Source organism: Phascolarctos cinereus, unplaced genomic scaffold (genome assembly GCF_003287225.1).
Source record: "Phascolarctos cinereus isolate Bilbo 61053 unplaced genomic scaffold, phaCin_HiC Scaffold_4;HRSCAF=312, whole genome shotgun sequence".
NCBI classification, from domain to species: domain Eukaryota; kingdom Metazoa; phylum Chordata; class Mammalia; order Diprotodontia; family Phascolarctidae; genus Phascolarctos; species Phascolarctos cinereus.
This window is the reverse complement of record NW_027555847.1, coordinates 584474067-584499068: the sequence shown is the minus strand read 5'-3', so window position 1 is coordinate 584499068 and position 25002 is coordinate 584474067. Positions and strand designations below refer to the sequence as shown.

At 36.0% G+C, this 25002-nt stretch overlaps 1 protein-coding gene and 1 pseudogene across 5 annotated transcripts in view; one reads left to right on the top strand and one right to left on the bottom strand.

The window, feature by feature from the left end:
- The window catches only part of TRIQK (triple QxxK/R motif containing), a 146571-nt gene that overhangs the window by 15072 nt on the left and 106497 nt on the right, over positions 1-25002 (top strand). The gene's annotated exons all lie outside the window — the stretch shown is intronic.
- Positions 23286-24468, bottom strand: LOC110198531 (mitochondrial 2-oxoglutarate/malate carrier protein-like; annotated as a pseudogene).

The window sequence follows — 25002 nt, the reverse complement described above, 5'->3', positions numbered from 1 at the left end:
AGCTCCATCTAGACTGAAGGATTTCCAGCTGGTGGACTGTTAGTACTTTTGATTTGTTCCATTGTATCACGTCTTTCTGTGGTAACAGCATTTGGAGGAGTGCCACTCTCTCTGCTGATCATTATGATATTTTTGAGGAGAGCCAGCCTATAACCCCATACCACTCCATCTACTTCTTAGATCCATAGGGAAACTTTCATACAATGATAGAGGCTTCTTTTCCAATAAATGCTATTGCCAGAGCCCAGTTGGCCGGTCTTTTAAGATCCCGTCTGTGTATTCACAGCTACCATAGTGGCACCAGGGCCTAGAGTCTCCACCATGCATCACCCGACCTCACATTCCTCTACTTTTCTGTTGCCCCTTCCCTGTGACACGGACCACATATGGTGCATTGCAGGGATTACTGGTGCTGCTGCTGTTGCTGCTGCAGGTGTTATTGTTGGTCTATTATTATTTCTTGGACTGGAATAGTATTTTAATATGAATCTGGATTGAATCAAATTTGGAACTATGCAAAGTGATTTCATTGATCCCCCGAAGCTTAAAAGCAACAGAAACCCATCTTTTAAAATATGTTCTCGTAATGATGCAGAGCTGTAAATTTGGGGCCCTTGCTATCATCATCGTTGTCATATCTGCTAGCATTTTTATAGTACTTTAAATTTGGCAAAGCATTTTGCAACTGTTGTCTGATTTGATCCTTACAACAGCCCTATGAAGTAAGTGTTATGATTATTCCCTTTTCTAAATTGAGGAACTTGAGGTTAAGAGATTAAGTGACTTATCTAGGATCACTCAGCTGGTAAGTGTCAGAGGCAAGATTCTAACCCAGGCCTTTCAGTACAGTGCTCTATTCACTATTCCTCCCAAGGAGCAAAGACAAGGTTCATTATGGCTTTCAGCTTATTACTAGTGATGACTGCATACAAGAAGTACCATAAAAGTTGTCAAAGAAAATATATGATTAGAAAAGTAGGTAAACTGGTAATGTTGTTGGTCAGTCACATCCAGCTCTTCGAGACCTTGTTTGTAGTTTTCTTGACAAAGGTGCTGGAGTAGTTTGCCATTTCCTTCTCCAGCTCATTGTACAGATGAGGAAACTGAGGCAAACAGGGTTAAGTGACTTGTCCAGGATCACACAGCTAACAAATGTCTAAGGCCAGATTTAAATTCAGGTCTTCCTGAGTCTAGGCCCTGTGCTCTATCCACTGTGCCACCTAGCTGCCTACTGGTAATATAGTGAGACTGAAATAGAGGAGATGGACATCCCTGGTGTTGTGAGACTTGTGAAATGTTTATAGAACCAGAGAGGAAGGGCGTCTATTCTTCGTGGAAGTGCTATGGAGAATAGAGTGATGAACAAGAATTGCATAGGATGTGAAAGTGTGCAGATTTGTTTGGATCTGTGATGATACAAATACCGACAAGACCACAGAACTTTCAAAGCATCCAGTTTTAAGTACTATAGTTGAAATGTAACTTTACTTATGTTTATTTTAGTGTCCTCATTCTTCTCTTTTAGCTTTTTAATTTAAAAATTATTGAGATCTGAACCTGTGACCGCAGAACTGGACCAAAATTCTAAAGATTTCAATGTCTTTTTCTGTTTCTTGAGTAGTCTTAGAAAAGAGAAAAGAAAAGGAATTGAAATTTTAAAGTGACCACCAGATGATAGAAATCCTCTATCTCATTCTTTCCTGGCAAGTTACCAGCCCCTGCTTATTAGAAGTGTTTGGGGTTTGTCTCTAAAGAGAAAATCTGGCAGGTGCTGAGGGTTGTGTGATATTCATTTGTTTTGAGGTTTTGTAGAGTTAACTCTTGTGTTATGACTGCTGCCCCCTTTGAGCCCTCTGAGATGTAATCAAAGAGCAAGCCAGAATAAATATGGAAAGTACTCTAAATCTGGAAATTGTGGAGGCAAAAACCAGAACTGACTTTGGCAGCTGCCATATTTAGGTAACACATTTCCCATGGGGGAAAAAATACATTCACACTCCAAGAGTCTGATTATTAATTCCAAATTCTTCCACGAGTGAGAGTGATAGTCATTTAAACTTTATGTTAGTTTAATCTTCATTTGTTAAATACAGTCGGTTGTTACATAACTTTCTAAAGGAATCTTTTTAACCATTACTAGGAAGGCTTTTCCTGGAAATAGTTTCTGAAGATGGTGATAGGCTAATTTGATCACAGATCATTGTGAGATTAATTTTTGAGCTGACCAAGACTGTCCTTTATTTTGAATTTGATGCTACAACTAGCCACCTGCAGCATGTTATTTTAACTTAGACATATATATATGAACAAGATACTTAAGTTCATTTAATTCAGTTTTCAAGGAAGTGCACGTTGTCATTTATTATTAGAGAGTACAGTGAATCTCTAAGAACACCTTAAGAATAAGCAATATAATAATAATTATTCTTTAAATACTAAGTAATGTTGATAGGGTATTATGCTAGGATGCTGTTCTAATTCTAGCATTCCATTCTACCAGACCTCCTTCTGGTCTAAATGATGACTTGATTAATTTTGAACTATCCTAATATCGACTGTATTATTTTATAAAATGTTTTATAAAACATTTTACAAAACATTCTTCTTGGGGGAAGAATGTTATTTAAATGTTTTCAATTGAAACAAAAAAGACATTAGAACCTTTTTCTTCTTCTCAAAATGAAACCAATGGACATTACTTATCAATTTAAGAAACAACTGATTTTAAGAATTTATAAATCAGAAGGTAGTATTGTTATCTGAAGATAAACCCAGTCCATGTATGTATCAGGCATAATTTAAGCTAATAGTACTGTTCTATGAGCTACACAAAGAAATTAATTTCTATAACTTGTATTAGGCTACGTATATGTGTTGCTAGTGCAGTAAAATGATGGCTGTGCTATAGTTGTTTTATGTAATAGGTAAATAGGGAATTGAATAATATCCATTTCTTACCAAAAATTCACCTTAAATTTTTCCTATTGCCAAGTTCTTAGTTACAGTTAGGAGTTACAGAATCTCAGAAGTGAAGGGGACCTCAAAAGGCAGCTAGGCCATTGCATACCTGAACAATCATTTCTCATCCAGCACACTCAGAAAGCGGTCACCTCACCTTTGCCTGGAGTCCTTTAATGAAGGAGAGCCCACAACCTTCTGAAATAGCCCATTCCACATGGTCATGCTGGGTGCTCTGTGATAAGTCCCTGTTTACCTCAAGCCTATATATACATTTGTCTCTTTCAAGCTTGCACCTACTGCTTTTATTTGTGCCCTCTGAGTCCTAGCCAAATGAATCTCTTCCCTCTTCCCTCTTCTCCATGACAGCTATTTAAATGCTTGAAAAACAACCAAGATTCTTTTACTTTTGTTAACCTGCTGCTCAACTTGCCAGAAATGACAACATAATTTCCTCAATAATGGCCCTTGCCTTTGGAAACATCTCACCCTTTGGCAGTTCTCCCAAATTCAGACTTGGCAGCTTAGAGGACACGATGTAAGGTGTGTTTATATTTGATTTAACATTTGGCAAAAGGTGCTTTGTTTTGTGTTTTGTGTATGTGTGTTTACTTAGCGTTTCTTGTGTTGGTTTGGTTGCTTCTGGCAACGAATTGAAGTTTGGAGTAGTTCTTTCAATAGACCATGTTATATTCTGTAAGCATTTTGAAGTTTTTTTTTCCTCTCCTTTGGGTTTTGATACAATCTAAATTAACATGTGAATGAATAGTGCTCACTAAAATGGAAACTTAGAACTATGTCATTTGGTCAACAGATCTCTGTGGCTAGTTGTATTTAGGAAATTAATAAGTAGGGTTTGTTATGGGAAAATTTTGGTGTTATCTTCAATTCCTCTCATATTTGCCCCACATATCCAATCTGTGGCAAAACCTTGTTTCTGGCTTTGCAACATCTGTTATCTGTGTACCCTTCCCCCTACTTAACAGCCATCAGCTTGGCTCAGGCCCTTATCACCTATGCTTGGACTACTGTAATAGCCGATAGCTGTTGAAGTAACCGCATCACCCTCCCACCAACACACACACACTTAATAAATTCTAGTGGCATCCTGTTATCTCCATAATCACATATAAACCCTCAGTTTGGCTTTTAAAGTCCTTCATAACGTTTTCCCTGAGCTCCCTCCCCCCACTCTCCAGTGTTCTCACACAACACTCAGTCTTCTGACTCAGTCCTTTCCTCTGGCTGTTCCTCATGCCCAGAATGCTCACCTCTGCCTCCTGACTTTTCTGGCTTCCTTTTAAAGACTCAGCTCAAATTTCACTTCTGAAAGAGGCCTTTCCTGGTTACCACCAACTGTTAGTGCCTTCCCTCTGGGAATTCTCTGGATTCACTCTTATTTAGACTGTATATATCTTGTATACAAGGGGAGCTTGAGGGCACCAACCTTGTTTCACTTAGCACAGTGCCTGGCACATAGTTCCTGCTTAATAAAGATTTCTTGATTGATTAATTACTTTGACTTTATTGAGTTATCCGGAATGAGCAGATTAGAAATACATAAGTCTCTTAGCATTGTGTTAATTAGAATTATTAATTGGTATTTCCATTCATTATTAATACAGTGATAATGATTGCCTTGAGGAGTTTTAAGATGTTGTAAGTGCCTTCTGAGTCATCAAAGAAAGATTTATTTATATTCCACATAGTTTTCTTATTTAGTGTATTTCATCATTTGGATTCTGATTATTTGAAAACTAGTGATAAATGTATGGAACATCTCATTTCCTCATCATTCTATATAACAAAGTTTATTGCATTACTTTCTTGAAAAAAGCTTTATATTTTCCCCTATCATATTCATTTCTAAAAAAAAAAAATTAAGAGTTCAGCAAAACCAGAAGACAAAACAATGGAGTCTGACAGCTTAGATAACAGCCCCACCTACTCTGCCACCATATAATTCTCCCCCCCCCCAAATGATTCCCCACCTCTCTGGGGAGAAGAGGGAAGTGTTTTTCATCATTTAGTCTCCAGAGGCAATATTAATCACTGCAGTGAATCCAAGTTGTTTCTGTTTAGTGTTGTTTTAATTGACATCATTGTAATACTTGTATATATTGTGCTCATTCTGTGGCATAGTTTTTGTTATTTATTTATGTATTTATTTTTGGCATGGCTTTTCTTACATGTATATCGCACGATATTTTAGTATATTTGGGTCCTCCTTAGGGTATAACAATATGACCATTTTTTCCATCTGTCCATTGTTGTTGTTTGTCCGTCTGTCTTTAAAAGGACCTTGACATCAAGAAAGGTGTCTTGACTTGCAAGTGATTTAGATTTAAGTGAGGGAGGGCTGTGCAAAGTCACCAGCCTCACTTTCTCCTGGAGCCATCTAGGTCCAGTGGCAAGATGGCCCTGATGCTTTGGGAGACCTTGTCCTTTTTAAGTTAAGATTTTTCCTAGGTCTCAGTTTGACTGAGGCAATGCCCTTTCAGTGATTAAGGCGAGGTAAGAAATGAGGCAGAGAATGGCCTTTTTGACAAAGTCTGAAAAAAAATCAATCTAGGAGGGGGAAGGCCCTCTGGGTTTCTGACCAAAACGGAAACAATTACTATTTACATTAACTCTGAGCCATTTGGGTTTTTGGCTTTTAGTTCTTAAGAAAGAAATCTAGCCTGTAAACCCCAAGATACCTTGAGAGGTTTCAGAGATCAAAATTTACATTTCTTTGGGCAGAGTACCTGCAGGTAAGAGAGGAAAAAGGAAAAGAAAGAAAAGCGAAGGAGAGTGGAGGGGAGGAGAGAAGGAAAAGGATCTGTCCATTGGTATTTAGTGAGACTGCTAGATCAACTGATGGAGTCAAGTATTTTTCTCAACACTGACTGAATGAATTGCAGTAAATTTGGTTCTCCAATTCACTCCTCTACTGAAAGATATGGGTGAATGTGAAAGAGATGACTTTGAAGAGGGGAGAAGGGGGAAATGGTGAAAGAGTTAGTAATTGTTTTGAGGCAGCTAGGGGCTGAGTGGTTAGAAGACAGAGCTTGAAGTCAGGAAGGCTAGAGTTCAAATTCAGCCTGATATGACCTCAGTTTCTTCAACTGTGAAATGGGGATGATAACAACACCTACCTTGCAGGGTTGTTATGAGAATAAGATGAGCTAATTTTTGTAAAGCTCTGAGCACAGTGTCCAGCACATAGTAGATGTTATATAAATATTTATTTCCTTTCTCTCGCTTCTCTCCCACCCCCCACCCCCCACCACCCATCCCCAAACTGTACTGCATTTTTAGAGGAAATAATTTACTTTGTAGTGGAGGCAGTTTGGTGTAATAGAATGCCCACTGAATGTGGTGTCAGGAGGACCTGAATTCATCTTTCACTTCATACTCATAGTCAAATCACATAACTTAGCTTAACCTCAGTTTGCTTATCTATAAAATGGTTATAATACTAGCTTCCACCTCACAGCTTGTTATAAGAATAAAATGAGGTAATTATGTAAACTTATTATGTAAACTTAAACTCCTATATAAAATTAGCTATTTAATATTTTATTAATTTCTACTTAACCATTTTGAAAGAAGTAGATCTTTCAGAAAGAATTCTGTGTGTGCAGTTTTGACAGTTTTGCTAAATATTTGTAAGAGCTCGGTAATCTGATCTCCATTTTCTCTAGAAGATTAAAAATATTTTCTTCCTAGGTATTAGAAAATGGCAAAAGATAATCTTTCCATAGATTATATCAACATATATACCTATCTGCATTTTATGTTGTGTATGTGTTGTTTATACATAGTTGTTTACATGTTGTCTCCCTCATTAGACTGTAAGCTTTGTGAAAGTAGAGACTAGTTTTGGCCTTTCTTTGTATCCTCAGTGCTTAACACAGTGCCTGACATGATGCTACTTGACCGACTGAAGTGAGGAATTTTCCCCTAAAAGTAGTGGTTATAATATTATATTTTAATTAAATTGTGTTTCTTTGCTATTACATGTTACAAAAATGTGGTGATTATGCTAAGGTATAAGACCATGATTCTGCTTTAACTGTAATCTCTATTGTGTTCTCACAGATAATGGGAAAATAACTGAAGTTTTATATTCAGTTTCCATTAACGTCAATGCATGTGACATCACAGTAAATAATAAAAACTAGCATTTTGATAGCACTTAAAAATGGCAAAACACTTTACTTAGATTGTCTCATTTCATCCTTGTAAGAACCTTAGGAGGTGGATGCTCTTATCATCCTCATTTTACAGGTGAAGAATCTGAGGTAGACAGAGGTCAAGTTACCTGCCACCAGGGTCACACCCCAAACTAAGTATCTGAGGCTAGATTTGAATACAGGTCTCTCTGACTCCAGGTCCAACAATCTATTCACTGTACATTGTAAGTCAGATGTTATACTAAAAATCTGCTTATCTCCTATCCTCTGAAGCATAGATGTTTCAGTATATATTAGGCCCCGAGTCAATAACAGAGATGCAATGATACATTTTTTCTCTTTACTAGAAGTTCTAAAGTCTTGATGTCTGGTCTGTTTTTTAAATCTTATCAGAAATGGCTGGATGTCCTCTAAAAAACAAAGCCAAAAAACAAAAAACAAAACAAACTTCACTTGGTGCAAACATGCCATTAAGCTTAGCATAGTGTCTGGTGTAGAGTAAATGCTTAATAAATCATTCATTCATTATTCAAATTAGGGTCCTATATCTTTCTTCCTATTCACAATAAAAAACTGAATAGAAGATACCTAGGAAAAGCTGTCTATACTTATGGCTTCCATTTCCACTTCTATCACTCATTTCTTGTAGTGTGGCTTCTGACTTCATCACACAGCTAAAACAGTTACCAATGATCTCTTAATTTCTACATCTTTTCATAGGCCTCTTTCTTGACTTCTCTGTGTAAGGAAATGAGGTTTGTTTGGCATGATTTGTACTAGATGATACATGATGGCTTTGGGATCATCATTTCCTTCCTTGATGTTCAGTAAACATTTTTTAAATACTGTGTTTTAGAATGTTGGGAGGAACCAAAGTCATGGGCAGTCACCAGTCGTTCTCTATTTCTTGAATGCTAGAACAAAATCAGCTTACTCTAGTCTTGTAGTGCCTCTCTAGTATCTCTTGTTTTTCACAGCCTTTCAGAAATCCCTGAAAGCAATCAAATCTACCAGTTCATTTAGTATGAGGATGTAGTTTATCTGGGTCAAGTACCTTCATTTCATCAAGTACTCACTTTCTTATTATGTCTCTGCTTTGTTATCAACACCTTATTAACCAATTTTGTTTTGTCCTTTGCAGTCAAGAGGTCATTCGCCATGGCAGTGGAAATAAGTGTAGGAATAGACAACTGCTTTCTCTCTACTGCCTCCAAGACAAGTCCTATCTCTTCTTTAGCTTCATGAAGCTAAAACAAAACCTTTTTGTTGTTCTTAGCTTTCCTGAATGGCATCAGCTCAACCTGGGCTTTGGCATTTCAGACAGTGTTCTTGTAGGTCTGTGCCACACCTTCATGTTTATCCTTTTTATCTGCCCTTGCTCGCAAAGTCTACACATCTTTTAAAAAGCTAAGTTGGTTGGTGAATTCCCTGCTTATTCTCCTTGGTCTTTGTAGATAACTCCCTTTTCCAAATTTCTTATTGTCTCATGCCTCACAAATGTCTATCTCTTGTCATTTTCTATGCATAAACAAAGTATTTTAAGGGAATCAAGTAGATGACACTAAGTTCTGCTATAGTATTAAATAAATGTATGTATATCTCATGTTGTTCCTAGTTTAGGGTCGTGCAATGGTGTAAAATGAGTTGTAACACACCACATGTAGTTTTGTAATTTGTTTCCTATAGAGTTGACTAATGCTCAACACTTAAGTGAGCCATTTGTTAACTTTCCATGATGAGATCGCATGTATTTAGCTTTTTATTTAGGAGGCTTATATTCTTTTAAAAGACATGCATATTCAGTAATAGTTTTTATTTTTAGCTTTAAAGAAAAAGCTACTTAGCTTTATGGCTATGAAATTTTTAGATCATCTAGAATGTTAAAATTGGTTTTAAATTAACAAAATACATTTTTAGAAGTTTATTGTAAACAATATTTTTATATTCTAAAATTATAATGGTAAAATTTAGATTGTTGATTATTCTAAGGCAATCTATAACAAATTGATTTTCATTACAAGGCTGATAATTTCATATAGTAGCAGTATTGTATACTAACTACATAATGTTTTACAGAAGAAGTACTGATATGGGCAAAATTTTTGCTATTTAATGATTAATTTGAAATATACAGTAATTGACTAAATCTACAAATAAATCTCTCCACTTTTTCCATATGACAGTGCCAAAGATTCATCAATGCAAGAAGGAAATTTAATGCCAGTTGCAGAGAACTTTGTTTGCATGTAATTATAGACATAGATGGTCTTTTGTAGAAGATGATTGAATATGAAGGGAAACATCTTAGTAATGTATTTTTTTCTTGTGAAGGACACACAAAATGCAGTTCTTTTGGCTTTTGAAGTATAACAAAGATGTGTGTTCATGTGTATTGTATGTATTTGTGTTCTTGTGTATGAGAGAGAGAAAGAGAGAGAAATAGAGTGAGAGTGAGAAAGAGAGAAAGAGAGAGAGAGAGAGAGAGAGAGAGAGAGAGAGAGAGAGAGAGAGAGAGCGCATATGAGCATGTGAGTATGTGGGTATGTAGAGAAGAAGAGAGAAAGGAAATGAAGAAATGTCAAGGCTCCCCAGGTGCTTTTGTTTCAGAAGCAGCTTAGAAACCTACCACTGTAATTCAGAGAATTGGCTAAACATTTACTACTGGCATTCTTAAAATGGAGGATGCTAATTTCTTTTGTTTGCATTTCTCTTATTTTCTCTTAAACGTAATTGGTATTAGAGGATATTTCATCACATTTCTATGCAGTTATATCCATTAAACTATGCAACACAGCTTTATTTGGCAAAAATGTCATAAATTCTTATGTATAAATGCTTTATATATAGAGTTAAGTGATGGAGATGGTTTGTGGGATTAAATAGAAACGATTGTAAAGATGTGGCACGATGAATAAATTAAAACGTTCCATCATAAGGTCATTAACAAAGAATGAAAAATTAAGAATAAGAGTAAGTTAATATTTCAAAATGAAATCTGGTCTAGAATGCAAAGGAAATGAAGCATACAGTAGATTTTTTGATAGAAACTATGAGAGTGGATTTATATACCCATATTAATTCAGTTTCTTCACACAATTTGGAAAAAGCTCCAAAGAGCTTCAAATAATATAGTTTAAACTCACTTGACATCAACACTGTGTTTCATGAAGAATAAGAATAAGTGGAAATCCTCTTCATCAGAGGCCATGTAGCCAGTGTTATGAAAGAGATAGAAAATAATGTTAATTTTTTTAATGCCTTCTTTGAAAAAGAATGTCCTGTTTTTTAGCATTTCTTTTTCCCCCCTTTAGAGAGAGGCAGATGGTCTGAAAAGTGGACTCCCTTATTTAAAGGGAGTGTTGATATTTATAACAGAGCTTATCTCTAGCAAGATTTATTTTTTGCAGCTGTTCCAGGTTGGAAAAATATTATATTAAAACCCTGGCTTGTTTTTATTTCCATATTTAGGAGAAAAAAAGTCTTCAGTCTGTGAAAAAGTGATGTTTGATTTTTAGATACTGATCCAATGTAAACTGTGATTTCTCTGAGTATATATGTGACTTTTCTGTTTGTATGCTGTTATAATTTGGTTCCTCTTCTTGTTTCTGTCTTCTGTTTCCTATCCTATATTGAGATGTATCATACACATATAAAATTATTTCACTTGTCATTTTCTATACATGAAGTATTTTAAGGGAATCAAGTAGATGACACTGAGTTCTGCTATAGTATTAAATAAAGCATTTTCTATTCTTCACCTCTATTATGGTCATATTCTTTCTGCCTGAGGCATCCTTTTTGTAATGAAGTTTACTTAATTGAATTTTTCCATATACTGAATATGTTATTCGTTGTAAGGTGTGCTCTTTATTGTTTAAAGTATTCTGGGATGCCATGTTGAACAAAAGGCTAGCTACAGTAATGCAGCTTTCAGATACTTGTTAAAATTCTTTAATTCAAGACCAGTATTATTTTAATATCTAGGGCTTAGCACCTTGAGAGGGAGTAGATACGCCCATTTTATTCAATTTAACAAATATTTACTAAGCATTAACTTTAAGTAATGTACTGTGCTGGCAATATATAAATAGGTAGATTTGTAGTTATTTGCTAGTATTTCTTTGGATGTTGTGGGAAGTGTTAAAATGCTATGTATCTGTATATCACATATATATATCACATATATATGCGTTATGTGTATTTTATAATTATGTATCTATAATTTGTGTATATGTAAACATATAAGAACATATAAACATATAAGAAATCTTCATCTCTTTTTAAATCCTTATTTTCCTTCAATATCCATCTTCCCTATTGGAGATTTTTCTGACTTTCCTATCCCCCCAGCTCTGAATCTGAAAGTGATCACTGTCTCTTCAGATGTTCCTAGAATTCTTTAAGGAATGTTCCTTTGCCGTTATCACATTCCACTTTGTATTATGTTCATTTGTGTACATATTATTTCACTTCCAGTGGATTATAAACTTTTTTAGGGGAGGTGCTCTATCTGTTTTCATCTTTATCCTAGTGTCTACCACAACACTATATGTGTGTGTGTGTGTGTATGTATATATGTATATAAATATACGTGTATATATACCCATACATAGATATGTGTGTATATATACATATATACAGACGTAAGTCTGTACACATACATAGATACACACATGTTTATGCATATGCATATATTAAATCATTAATACCTGTTCATTGAATTTAACTTATTGAATAAGTAAAGGAAAATTATTTAAATGAAATTCACTGCTATTTAAATATCTCATTGAGCATGTACTATGACTTTGAAGTTAAAAAAGATTATAATATTGGCAAATGGGAAAGTTTGATTCAACTAAAAAAATATTAAGTACCTACTATGTGCAAGGCATTGTGCTACAGGTTGGCAATTTATGAATACGTAACATACAGGCCTGGTTTTCTAGTAGCTGAAAATGTCACTTGGGGCAGCCTATTAAAAATTATTGTGATAAAAGGGGGAAATGTGATAAGTAGAAATGCAGAGGCAAAGTGCTATGAGAAATTTGAGGAGTGTGAGATCATTTTGTCTCAGTGATGATAGGGGTTAAGAGGGCCAGAGAAGGCTTCTTTTGTTCTCCAAATGGCAGATAAGCTGGACCTTGAAAGAATGAATTCTTGACAGAAGAAAAAGACAAAGATATGGAGTAGGAGTGGAGGAAGGTGTATTTCCATATGAGAAGGATGATATAAGCATATGGGTGGGGGAAAGAGGGCAAAATGAGGATGGGGAATAGTTTGCCTGAAACCAAGTCTGTGAAGAAAGGGATGGCATGAAGAGTAATATTGTAAAGGTAGCTGGAATGCCAGGATCAGGAGTTTATACTTTATTCAGTGGTGAAAAGTGGCCAGAGATCTTTGAGTAGAGTAGTAATGCTATTAAGAGTGGTGTGTTAGTTTAGGGATATTTAGCAATAAAGTGAAGTATGAACCAGAGAGGATGAAGAGTTGAATCAGGAAGAAATGGAAGGCAATTAAATATATGTTGGAAGAGATAAGAGCTGAGACTTGGCTGTGGGAATGGAAAGGAAGGGTTAAATGGAATGGATATTGTGATGGTTGGACTCTGAATGATGGGATGCTTGGAAGTAAGAGAAACCCGTAGAGGCAGGTAAGTGGTACAGTAAGTAGATAAAGCACTGGGCCTGGAATTGGGAAGATCTGAGTTCAAATTTGGCTTCAGACCCTTGCCAGCTGTATGGCCCTGAGCAAGTAACTTAACCTCCATCTGCCTCAGTTTCCTCTACTATGAATTAGGTGCTATAATAATAGCACCCATTTCTCAGGCTCAAATATGATAATATAAAGCAGTTATGCACAGTACCTGTTTTTTCTGGACTTTTAAAATTAGTAATAATAATAAACATTATTATTAATGTCAATAATATAAAAATGGTTAGTATTTATAATACTTTCAGGTTTGCAAAGCACTTTGTTAGCATACCTCCTTTTTTGTTCTCATATTTCTTGATATCCTTTATACTGCTTCTCACATATATGTCATTATTACAAATATACCATAAACCAGAGGTGTCAGACATATGACCCATAGGCATATGTGGCCTACAACATTTCTGGGTGAGGCCCAAACCAGATGAAAATGTAATTTGGAAATATTTAACAAAATGAAAATAAAATAAAACATAGATAATATTAATGTGTGGTTTTCTACATCAGTGTGTGGCAGGGATCCTTATGTAGGGTTTAATGGTTCCTGTTTCTAGTTGAATTTGAATGAAGTAGCCTACTTGCATTTACTATCTACCAATTATCTGTATGTCATTATAATAGTGATTTTTATGCAGCTGTGGTGTTGCAAGGTTTACAAGGTCTACATACTAGACATCTTGAACTGCAACTGTGAACCTCTTGGTTTAGACTATCTTTATAGACTCAGTAAAGATTAAATCCAGAAGAAACTGTTGTTGCATGGCCTATGTGGTATGTTTAAAGGTATTTTTGACTTTTTGTACCTGCGAATAAAAACACCATACTGCATGCTCGGAAGTCGCTGATTCCATCTTATCATGTTCCTAAGGTCAAAATACACATTGGAAATCCAAAGGGAGCAGGGTTTTCCTGGTAGAATGGAGTCTTGAGAAGGCGTCTAGAAAGCTAATACTGCTTGGAGCACAAATCTATTAGTGTGCTTGTGGGACTTCCTGGTGTCTCTTCATGGTGAATAACATTAGGCTGGTGGATAGACTGGGACACTTAGGCATGGCTTTTTATCAGTGTGGTCTTCCAGTATTCAAGGGTTTAATTTAATTACCATAATATCATCTGTATGCAGGACGCGTGGAGAACCTCATTTTCTCTATGGCATCTTTTTTCCACTTGGACTCTTAGGGAACTCTTTATTGCAATGGTAAAAAATTTGGCAAGCATATATGCTTGTTTTATGTTTCATTTGATGTTACTAATCTAAAAATGATAAGAATTTTACCATGGAATCTTATTTGATCTTAATGTATTTATTGTAAACATATTGACAGAGCTTTTAAGGCTGTGCTTTACTATACTAATTGTTTTATAATCGATAAACATTTTTCACTTAATCAAAGATATTCATAATAAGTGTGATGATTATTTTCATAAACATTTTATAAAGATGACTCAACAGGTATATAGACTGCTAATCATTGTCTTTCCAATTATCTTTTATTGGGTATCAGTATTTTGGATGACCTTTTCCATTCTTTTGGTATTTTCCCCTTCCTGAATTACCGTGTAAAACAATTCCTTAATATTTTGAAGGTTATTCTGTCACCAGCATAGATTTGTAAGTGTATACTTAGTCTAATCAATCCACTCTTAATTTTCTTAAATGCCATTTTTAATTCTGTATTCGACATATTTCAGTTCAAATATGGTGGTTCTACTCTTGTAGATATCATTAGAACTGAAAATTAATCATTGGTAAAGCTGTTCTATTTTCTAAGTGTTGTTTTTCCATCAGTTCATTTCTGAATATTCTTGAGTGATGTTTGGCACAATTGGATGTTTACACCAAATTTTCTTTTCTTTGAACTTATTTTACCTCCTACTTTAAAACAAAAAAACACCAAACTACTTTTCAGGAAATACTAATCTTATTATTCCATTATTCTTTACTATTTTTTATGATGTTGGTGCTGTATTATATTTGTGTGCATTTTATTTCTCTTTAATTTGATGGAATATTCTTGAGGGCAGAGACTATTTCATTTTCGTCTTTATATCCCCAATACATAGCACAGTACTTGACACATATTAGTTGTTTAATAAAATGCTTGTTGAATTGAATTAAATTTCGAAGTTATATCTATTGTTCCTTGGATAAAGATCTCACATTTTGAGTATCAACAGGTAATGTTTATAAAAGGTCTAAAAACTGATTCTCAGTGCCCTCTGTATTTTTCCACCATCACTGCAGATTGATTGAAGGCCATTTTTATTTCTTTGTTTCTAGGTTGTCATAGCTGTAAGAATTTATTACCTAGGATCCAGCCTACTAGTAATGAGCCTTTGTGTACTTTTCTCAGTGGCTCCTTGGATAATAGACTGTGCTGCCAGATTTTCCAGTAAGGTAGAACCAGTCAGAACTTATGTTTCATATACAATAGGGGCATACTTCCATGCCATGATTAGGCATTGGATTAGGAATATATGAAGGATAAATTTCATTTTATTACATTGCATCTGTCCATTTATTAAGATATTTTTTGGATCCTGAATCTTTTATTCAACACATTGAGCATGGAGGTAATAGAAGGGATGCTAGGTTTAGAATCAGGAAAAAGCTGAGTGTGAAATGCTGTTCCTGACATTATTTTCCTTATTAACCTATTTGAGTCTTAGTTTCTTCATCTTTAAAATGGGGATTATAATACCTATAGTACTTACTCAAGGGTTTCTATGAGAATTAAATGAAATAATGTATATAAAACATTTTATGACTGTCACAATGCCATAGATGTCAACTGTAATTAATTATTAGTAGTTCAACTCAACTTTTAGTCATTTTCAAACGTAATAGGTATGTTTTCAATGTGTTCATCTATGGCCTTGATAAAAAAGAAAAACAAGTAGAATCAGGCAGAATACTCTGTTACTTGTCTGGAAAACCTTCCTCAAGGGTAATATCTGACCCTTAATCCATTTTTCTATCCACATTTTAAACCCACATATCTGTACTATCTTTTCATCCATATCTTTACACAGATGGTGTGAGACTTTTTAAAATGCCTTGACAAAATTGAGTTATATGTATTCTGTGACCTTCCCTTGATTCCTAGACTAATAACCACATTAAAAAATTAAGGTTAATCTAACAAGAACTATTCTTGACTAACCCTTAAAGAAATGACAGTTTTCCTTTCAACAATAAATTCTAGAATCTTGATGAGAAATCTGTATTGAACTCACTGGACTCAATTTGAAGACTCCATCTTCTCCATTTTGAAATGAGAATAACAATCTCCTGCCTTCTGTCTTGCAGAATCTCTTCTGTTCTCTATTTTTTCAGAGGTCATTCAAAAATAAGTTAGTATTAACTCGTAGCCTAATTTTTGTTTTGTTTTGTTGTGTTACTTTGGATGTACTGGGCCTTTAATGTGAATTGATTTAAATATATATACATACATATATATTTTCCCCCAATTACACATTAAAACAATTTTTTGGTTGGGTTTTTTTTTTGTTTTTAAGTTTTGAGTTCCAAATTTTATCCCTCCTTTCCCTCCCCCCTCAGCAATCAGATATAAGTTATATGTGTGCAATCATGTAAAACTTTTCCGTATTTGTAATTTTGTACAAGAAAAGTCAAATGAAACAAAAAGAAAGAAAGTGAAAAATAGCATGCTGCTGTCTGTATTTAAACTATTAATTCTTTCTCTGGAGGCTTCATCATTAATCCTTTGGGATTTTCTTGGATCATTGTATTGCTGAGACTAGCTAAGTCATTCACAGTTCTTTATCAAACCATATTGCTATGTATAACGTTCTCCTGATTCTGTTTGTTTCACTTTGCATTAGTTCATGTAAGTCTTTCCAGGTTTTTCTGAAATCATCCTGTTTGTCATTTCTGACAATAATATTCCATTACAATAAAAAACCATGGCTTATTTAGCCATTCCCCAATTGATGGGCATCCCTTCAATTTCCAATTCTTAGCCACCAAAAAAAATGCTGCCATACGTATTTTTGTACATATAAATCCTACCCTCCCTCTTTTTTTGATGTCTTTGGGATACAGCCGTACCATTGGTATTGCTGGATCAAAGCGTATGCGCAGTTTTATGGCCCTTTGGGTATAGTTCCAAATTGCTCTCCAGAATGGTTGGATCAGTTCACAACTCCACCAACACTGTCTTAGTGTCCTAGTTTTCCCACATCCCCTCCAATATCCATCATTTTCCCTTTTTGTCATATTAACCAAACTGATAGGTATAAGGTGGTACCTCAGAGTTGTTTTAATTTGCATTTATTCATGAACTGATTAAATGTGGCTTTCTAACTATTTCCTCATTTAACTTAAGTTTCAGCTCAACAGTAATAATTTTTGTTCTGTGAAGATCATTTTCTCTGACAGGAAAAACAGAATGAAAATAGTTGTTGCAGAAGAATAATGTTGATTTCCTTGTAGTTTGAAGTGAATCGAATATTTTATCTTCCAGAGACATATTTAACTTTATTAACAATTTCACTAGTGTCATCTGTGAAGTTGTAAGAAAAGATTACTTAGTATACCAAGTGTTATCTAGCCTACCAATATCTAAGTAATTCTTGATAGATAGCATGTGTGGTATAAACAGGGGATACTGTGATACAATAGGATTACTTTAAATTATTTTTATTTTATCGTTTTGTTCCTTTACATAATAGATTATAAGTGAAATTTTTCATAGATACACAGGCTGGTTGAAAGGCCACTTGTTCATTACATATCTGTTCCTGATATGGGAAAGACTGATATCTATATGCATGGGCCTAGTATAAGCAGAATAATTTTAAGGAATGCTGTAAGCATTGTCATATTGAAGTACATTGGCAGTTAATGTAGTATAGCTCTGGGATGCTGTGAAGTTAGAAAACAAAGTGATTCATTTCTTAACAAAGGTAAAAAGCCGTGAGGCTCAGAGCAGGATATTCTGTTCACAAAAAACAAAAACAAAATGTGTGTGTGTGTGTGTGTGTGTGTGTGTGTGTGTGTGTGTGTGTGTGTGTGTGTGTATCTCACCTTATCTATGTAGGGATCAGAACTGAAATTCTTCCCTTTTACCACCAGCCACACTACTTTTCTACATCTTTGAAACTCTCCATCATGCCCCATGGTCCAGTATCTTCTTTTATACCCCCTTCTTTCTGCTCTCTTACCTTCCTTTTCAGTTTACTTTTTTTCCCCCTTCAGCTTTCTTTTGTATGTTGTCTTTCCCCATTAGATTATAAGCTTCTTAAGGGAAAGGACTACCTTTGTATTTATTTGTATTTGTATCCCTAGCACTTAGCACAGTGCCTGGGCACATAATAGTTATTTGATAAATGTTTATTGACTGGTTTTGTTAGCATAGAACATGCTTAGTTTAGGAAATTCTCTGTCACACAGGTTGGAACCTATTCTGCAGTTTATAGTCTTTGAACACTGCCTAGAGCACTGAGATGAAGTGACTTGCTTAGGATCACACTACTAGGAAGTATCAGAGTTGAGACTTGAACCGGGCCTTTCTGGCTTTGAAGGCAGCTCTCTATCCCACTGTGCTACACTGCCTCTCTTCTATTTTGCATGTGTTGCACATGCTTTGGGGCTACTCTCCCATCCTTCACTCTCACTGGTGGGTCAGGTCTCAGAGCAAGGCTAAGTCTCTCCTCAGGGTTCTAAGGGTAGTCCTTTAGGAGATATTTCTGTAATGCTATAGCTCACAGCCCCCTATGAGTTTGCCTCCCACATTGATTATTTGTTGATTTTAACTAGTTAGCTAGACTTAATTAGATTTTTAGAAAGAGATGATTACTAAGATGGTATAGTAAAAACAGTAGGAACCAAACCTCCCCCACAGAAAGCTGTGACACACTCACCAATTGATAGTGAATCTGAGGAAAGTGGGCTCAAGCTTAGACAAAAGGAGTAACTCGCAGGTCCTGGTTGCAGCTATGTTATAGTAGTTCTGTTGTGGGGAACAAGAAGAATTCGAGCTTATCCGCCTCAACCACTGAATTTGGGGGGGGGTGGGAATCAGTAAAAGTGCAATCAGTATATTTTCACTGGCTGTTCCCTATGTCAGGAATTCCCTCCCTCTTCATCTATGCCTCTGGCTTCCTTGACTTCTTTCTGAGCATTCTAAAATCTTATCTTCTGCCAGAAACATTTCTCAATCCCCCTGAGTGCTAAGATTAGTTCTAATTTATTCTCTCTTTGTACGTATATGTATGTGTGTATATATACACACATATACATGTATATACACACTTATATGTTTATATATTATGTCATACATAATGTATACACACATACATAAGCATACACATGATTTTACATAGTTGTTTGCATGTTGTCCCCACATTAGACTATAGCTAACCACTTCAGAGAAGGACTATTTTTTGCCTTTCTTTGTCTACCCAGTGCTTGACACATAGAAGGCTCTTAAGAAATCTCTGTTGACTCACTTGACATTAGAGCAGATTGAAACATTTAGCACCTACCAAATTCCTAGCAAGGCATAACCTGGTGGTTAGAAGTTTTTAAAATTAATTGTATTGATCTCTTTTATTTTTTGCCTTTCCCACTTCTCCCTCCCCAGCCATCTCATAAAACAAATATTTTTAAAGAAAAAGAAAATGAAGAAGAAAATAAAAATACAGCAAAATGATCAACATACTATGCAATATTCCATACCCCTGAACCCTGCAAAATAGTTCCTCAAATTTCATGTTTGGTACTAATATTTTTCTTTGTAATTTTGCAACATTTGTTTTTGATTATTTTGTGCTTTTTTTTCTTTTGATTTACATCATTCTAGTTATTGTGTATAATGCCTTCTTGGTTCACCTTACTTCACTTTGCATCTGTTTGTGTAAGTCTTTCTATGCTTCTCAAAATTCATCATATTTATCATTTTTACAACATAATGTTATTCCATAGTTCATTCATATTCCATTGTTTATTTCGCCATTTCTTATTCAGTGCACATTTACTTTGTTTCCAGTCCATTGCTATCACAAATAGTGCTGCAGTTTTGGTGTATGTGGAGCTTTATTTTCATTTATGTCCCTCTCAGCATTATCTGCTAGCAGTGGAATCTCTGAAACAAAGGGTATTGGCATTTTTAGCTAATTTATTTGAATAACTCCAAATTAATTTCAAGAATTGTCATTCATAGCTTCACCAAAATACCTTAGTGTACCCCCTTTCTATAACCTTTAAAGTAATTATTCCCATTTTTTGTCATCTTTTCCAATTTGCTGGCTATGCTATAAACCTCAGAGTTGTTTTGTAGTTTCCTCATTATGATTTGGAACATTCTTTCACGTGGTTGTTAATAATTTGCAGTTCTCCCTTTGACTACTATTTGTTCATATTCTATGACCAGTCACCTATTGGGGAATGGCTTTTGGATTTTTCTTTTTTGCTAGTTGTCTATTTCTTAGAAATTAGATACAATGATATTTTCTCAACTTGATCACTTCCCTTTTCATCCTCTATGCATTAATTTTGTTTGTGCAGAAGCTTTTCAGTTTTATGTAATTTTAATTATCAATTTTAACTTTCATAATTCTCTTTTTCCATTATTTGGTTAAGAATATGTCACCTACCTATAACTGTGAATAGCATGTTATTTGCTTTTTTCTTAATGTTTTTATGGTAGGATTCTTAATATTCAGGTTAGAAACTCTTCCCATATCCATAGGTCTTACAGGTAAATTTGTCTTTGCTCCCATAATTTACTTATGATATCACCCTTCATGTCTAAGTCATTTACCCATTTTTACCTTATCTTGGTTGTTCTGTGCTTAGTTTCTGCCAAACAGATTTTTAGTTTTCACAGCAATTATTGTTGGAGGTTGAATTCATCTTCTCAAAACTTGGATTTGAGACAAAACACTAAATTACTATGGTCATTTGCTACTGTATTTAAACTATTCCACTGATCCACTACTTTATCTCTTAACCAGTACCAGATTGTTTTGATGATTACCACTTTGTAATATAGTTTCAATCTGGTATTGCTAGGCTGTCTTCCTTCATATTTTGTTTCATTGATACCCTTGATATTGTTGACCTTTTATTCTTCCAGGTGAAGGTTATTATAATTTTTCTAGCTCTATAAAATAGTTATTTGATAGTTTGATTACTGTGGCACTGAATAAGCTAATTAGTTTAGGTAGAATTATCATTTTTATCATATGAGCTCGGCCTGCCAATGAGTAATTAGTATTTCTCCAGTTGTATAGATATGCCTTTATTTGTATGAAAAGTGTTTTGTAATTGTGTTCATATAGTTCCTGGGTTTGTCACGGCAAGTAGAGTGTCAAGTATTTCATATTGTGTGCAGTTATCTTAAAAGAAAATTTTCTTTCTATCTCTTGCTGCTTGATTTTGTTGGTAATATATAGAAATGCTAATAATTTATGTAGGTTTGTTTTATATCCTGAAACTTCATTAAATTTTTAATTGGTTCAACTAGTTTTTTCTTCTAGTTGATGATTCTCTAGGTTTCTCCAAGCATAGCATCATATCATTTACAAAAAGTGATTTTGTTTCCTCATTGCTTATTTTTATTGCTATAATTTTTCATTTCTCATTGTTATATTCAGTTTTGCTGGGTAGGTTATTCTTTGTTGGATTCCTAGTTCTTTTGCCTTCCAGAATATCATTTTCTGAGCCCTCCTCTCCTTTAACAAGGTAGATTCTAAATCTTGTGTGATCCTGACTGTAGCTCCATGATATTTGAATGATTTCTTTTTGGTTGCTCAAAATATTTTTTCTTTGACCTGGGACTCTGGAGTTTGACTGTAATATTCCTAGGAGATTTCATTTTGGGATCTCTTTCAGGTAGTGATTAGTGAATTCTTTAAATTTCTATTTTGCCCTCTGATTCTAGGATATTGGGGCAGTTTTCCATTATAATATCTTGAAATATGATGTCTTGGCTCTTTGATCATGGCTTTCAGGTAGTAATTCTTAATTAGCAGTAATTCTTAAATTATCTCTCCTTGGTCTATTTTCTGTCAGTTTTTTTAATGAGCTATTTCACATTTTCTTTTGTTCATTTTTCTTTATTTGACTTTGTTTTATTGTTTCTTGGTGTCTCCTGGAGTCATTAGCATCTGATCCTGTGCCCATTGCTAAGCCAGGGTCCCCTGTAATGTCGTTCTAATCAACTGCCTGATCACTTTACTATCTCTGGCTTTAGAGCTCCCATGGCTTCCACTGCTGCTGTTGCCAAACCAAGTCCAACTATTGATATTGCCTCCATGTGGGCTCCATGTCCATCTGCCTCCAGCCTTGTGCCACAGATCTTTCTTTCCAACCCCTAAATTGTCTTGGGCCAGAAGAACATCTACCTTTATCTTTTGTTGACTCTGCTCCAGAATTAAATTTCAGTGTTATTTTAAAGTTGTTTAGAGGGGATTGTTGGGAGAGTTTGAATAATGCTTCTTTTACTTTGCCATCTTCACATTGTTGTTTCTTTAAGGAACATTTTGTAACTGAGTGTCTACAAGCATTTCATATGCTTTGGTAAATTGACTTTCAAATATTTTAAGCATTTTGTAGGTGTTTGAAAGGGATTTCCTTTTCTATTGTTTCTTCATGATTTTTTAAATTATTATATAGAAATGCTGTTATTTTTATGGATTTTTTTTATATTTTCATAAAATCATCGTATATTTTCACCATCATTTTTAAGATTGAAAAAAAAAGGCATAGACAGCCTGTACCTAGGAACCCAATGAAAGCTGAGGGAGGATAGAGTATCCAAACACATACAGAGGCAAACACCTCTCGCTTCCTTATGGGTGTCACTTGTAATGACAGAAATGTGGGAACATGTGGAGTGTGGAGCGGCCCTGGTCTTGATCAGTGTGGAAGTTAAGCAGATACCAAATTTCGACCCTGTCTCTCTCACTTTTTTTTTTTTGTGAGGCAGTTGGGGGTAAGTGACCTGCCCAGAATCACACAGCTAGTAAGTGTTATGTGTCTGAGGCTATATTTGAACTCGGGTCCTCCTGACTCCAAGGTGGTGATCTATCCACTTCGTCACCTAGCTGCCCCAATCCTGTCTCTTACTAGGCATTTACTAGGCCTTCTGCTGGGGATGGCGACTGAGAAAAGTATTCTGCTTTACCATGAGGCCTCTGCTTTACCACAGGCACTCTCCTCTGTTCTAGCTCTTCTGCTTCCTTCCTTTTTTCTCTCCTACTAATTTAGTTTCCCTGTTTGGGAAGCAAGCAGAAATACTCTATGAGCCAAGGAACATCATCCCTAGGTGTCCAGCTTTACTGTGGAACTTAAAACCATCCAAGCTGTTGCTTCTGCCAGCATCTCCTTACCCTCCTCCCTCCTCCATGGGATGTTGCTGGGGTGGAGGTGCCAAGAGTTATGATGACAAGTCCCAGGCTCTTTGGGGGAACCTAGAGGCCACAGGAAAAGGGAAGCAGAGTCCAAGCTGGAGCAGGGGACAGATCAAAGTCCTTTATATCAGGAGAAACCACATGAGGGGGGAGAGGAAGAGTGAAGGAGTTGGGGGAAATAAATAGAATGGGAGGCTGAGGGGGGCAGAATCCAGACACCCCCTTTGGGAGGTAAATGTATGGTAAGAGCCAGGAGGACTGAAGCTCAGGGGGTGTGGGGTGGTAGGGACTCCTCATATCCCCATTCCTGGGAGCCATGTCCTCCTGGTCCACAAGCACCGTTGGGGCTCCTCCACCACTGAGAAAGAACTTCTTGTATGCTTTGTTTATCTGCTCCAAGAAGATAAAAGTGAGGACAGCATCAGGGCCAAGCTGGGTATAGTAAGGAGTGAATCCCTTCCAGAGGCTGAAGAATCCTTCGTATCCAATGACCTTCACCAACACATCCAATCCATTCTTATACTCAGGCTTCCTATCAGTCATTCACATATTCTGGATCCTGGTTTTAACGAAGTCCACAGGCATAGAGGCTGCTGTGGTGACCAGCCCACTGATCATACTGGCACAAAAATGATAGATGTTGTTGTCAGAGAAATGACCTGAATCCAAGAGAAACTGTTTAGACTGTGAATAGGAAGCAAGTTGGGCAGCATTGACAATAACAGCTCTAGCCATGGTAGGGATACAACCCCTCCAAAGGGTGGGGACCCCCTCTTCTCTGACAATCCTCAAGAGTTCATCAAAAACATTATTGTAGCCTCTACACTGATCCAATGGCATCTGACCATCAGCTGTCATACAAATCAGGGCAACTTCAGCAGGTGTTTCCACAAAGGCTCCTGTGGCACCTGCGGTCATGCCAATCAGGAGCTTCAGCAAGAAGCCGGGGGTGTCCCATCTGCCCCAGTCAGGTGCTCGAAGAGAACAGTGTAAATGCCAAGGCAAGTTGTTGTGTAGGTCGCCTGGCATAGTAGGCCAGCAGGCAGCCCTGTGTAGATGCCTTGAAGCCCTTCAGCCCTCAGGATGCTGCTGAGGGTATGGAAGCTAGTCTTGTATTCCTGGGTCTTGGCCCCTTACCCATTCAACTGCATTCAGTTCTTCACCAGGTCTAGAGGCTGCACAAAACAGTGACCCCCATCCCAGCCAGGCCCCCAAACAGGAACTTAACTGAGTTGGGGGACATGCAGCTTTAAAGCCACCTTGCCACCCCCAGGAGTCACTTCTGCCACCATCTCCACTAATGCCCAGCTGCACCCGGGACTCCTGGGTTTATTTTTGTAGCCTGAAACTTTGCTGAAGTTCTTGTCTCATTTAGTTTATTTGTTAAATCCCTAGGATTTTCTAAGTGAACCATCATGTCATCTATAAATTGAGATAGCTAGTGGTTCAAATTTTACATCAGCAATTCACCATCTTTCATAAACTAACAAGTAACAAAACCCTGTACTACAAGAGCAGACCTCAAAATGTTCTGAGAATTCAACAAATAATCCCTACTATATCCAGAGCATCATCACAGATTAAACTGTTGTTTACAATCGCCTAGGCATAACATTTAGATCCACTGAGAGTTAAGAACAAGGTTTTTATTAGATGTTACCGTAATGCATACACATAATCTCCAAACTACATGAAACAAATGCTTTCGGAATGTAGATACTTTGTAGAAGAAATCAAAACCACATGGGAAAAGAAGAGGCAGACCCCTCCCTATTAG